Source organism: Charadrius vociferus, unplaced genomic scaffold, assembly GCF_000708025.1.
Source record: "Charadrius vociferus isolate BGI_N301 unplaced genomic scaffold, ASM70802v2 scaffold125, whole genome shotgun sequence".
Taxonomy (NCBI): domain Eukaryota; kingdom Metazoa; phylum Chordata; class Aves; order Charadriiformes; family Charadriidae; genus Charadrius; species Charadrius vociferus.
The window spans coordinates 2,141,044-2,143,189 of record NW_009649036.1 but is presented as its reverse complement, the minus strand read 5'-3'; positions in this window follow the sequence as shown (position 1 = coordinate 2,143,189).

The window sequence follows — 2,146 nt, the reverse complement described above, 5'->3', positions numbered from 1 at the left end:
TTACGAAGACTGGAATTCAAAGAATTTGGAATGTGAAGAGACATCTTGGTGGTGTTGTCAATATAGTAATATTGGTATGGCTTACTTGGTGGTTGAAAAAGAGGAGAGTGGTGGGAACAGTGAAAGTGAATGTGTTTGTGTAGATGTGAGCCTGACTTTAAGACTGGCAAGATGGGTATTTTTCAACTAGGAGGATAAACTTTAAAGGACTGTTTCTGCAATTTTATTTTTTCAAGATGGCAGCATTTTAGCTCATTAAATGTAAACCAATGATGTGTAATAGTTGCAGGTAGAGGTCAAAACACTTCTGAAATCTAACCTTGAAGAAATGTCCTGTAGCTCTGGCAATCCTTCCATTTTAATTTGTTAACTCAACAGGCTTTATTGTCATGTAGAGCATGTAATTAGAATGCTTATAATAGTTAAGAAAAACTGTTGGGAAAACAAACAAGAATGTTTTTCAAACTTAAGTTTGAAAAATAAGTTGTTCTTCTCTGTGCTAGGGTAGAAAAGCTCCAAAGCACAAAACTCTGGCAGTGTTTTTCTGTTAAGTCACGTTTGTGCAACTGCTGTTGATAGTTCCAAATAAAACAAATTTCTGTGTAAAACAAAAAAAACCCCACCCAAACCAAACAAACCCTAAAACATCCCCTTTAATTCTTGTAAGGTCCCTTTTGTCCCTTAAGTCTGGGCAGTTTCTTAGAGGTCGTTGATTTTTTTTTTTTTGTAGTGGGAAAAACTAACAGTAACAGAAAAATTAATAACATATTCTTGCTGTCTGAACAAATTGATTTCTTCCACATCCACCTGATAATGTGGTAAAGCAAGTTGTTTAACACGGATGTATACACACTCAGTACAATACTTGAGATGCAAAATAGTTTTGAACAGTGTTCTTTTGAGTTTAAGATGATGAAAAAGTATTGATGTATCTACAACATTACTACATATGCTGATGTGGGGACTCCATTCTTGGTATTTTCTGTGCGTAGCTGATGAACTGAATGTGCATCTAAGTAGATGGCATCCTCTTTTCATGGTTATGAGTGTCGTCTTTCTAGATCTTCTGGATCTTCTCTCCGCTTGTATTTTCTGTTGTTAAATCCAAGCAGGTTTCTCTGTAAAATGCAATGTATTATTTCATTTATATGCAACAGTTCTTTTTTTTTTTGCATGTTAAGTACCTTTGTGAAGCCTTGTTTTTCTCTCTTCTTTATTTATATAACATGGAAAATGGTTTTTGCAGTGAATAATCACTGCTAAGTAATTCCTTCACAAATTTCTCTGTACTACTTCCAATTTATAGTTTTGAATGATGCGAAGATTTTTGTGATCTTTGCTGATAAACTGCTGGAAAATAGGAGCTTTTTATTTGGGCTTGTAAAATTAATGCATTGTGCTTGTTTTCTGTTGGTCTTATGAAAAACATGGAATTAAAAAAAATAGAATTAAAAAATACTTTCACTTAAATTGCCAATTCATAATACACTTTTGCCTGTAATATATTACTGGTATGATACTTACAATTGTCATCATCGCTTAATCACGTGGTGTATTAAATACACGACATCATAATTCATGAGTCTTATTGGCTAGTTCTATCATTTCAGTGAGCTGTATAATTTAACCAAAACTGCTATGGACTATAATTTATTTTAAGGTTCACTGATTTATGTCTCTAGATTATTTGCTTCATTGAGATTAAAAGTGGAAGCTTTAAGTTAAAAAAAAAAAAGTTGGTGGTTCTTTTTTTTTTCTTCACTGGTTCCCAGATCTCCCCCCTCTTTCATGAATGTAATATATTTGGGTTCTGATAAAAAAACAGCTCTAGGCTATATTGAAGATGACTTTGTCTTATGATATAGAGCATGTTCTTGATTTCATCACCCCATTTACATGTGGAGTCTACTATTATTATTAGTCTACTACTAAGTCTACTGGTCTTCTGGACTTAAGTCCAGTGGGTGGAAAAAACATTTTTGGTGGTTGAAGTTGATACTTTTGCAAGATCAGTCCACAGTTTCCATTATATCATGAAGTATTCTGAATATATTTGTCCTGGGTGTTTTTTTAATTTAAATAGTTGTCAGATATAATTAAATATTTCCTGTTTGCATTCTGATAATGTGATTATTTAATTCAGGAT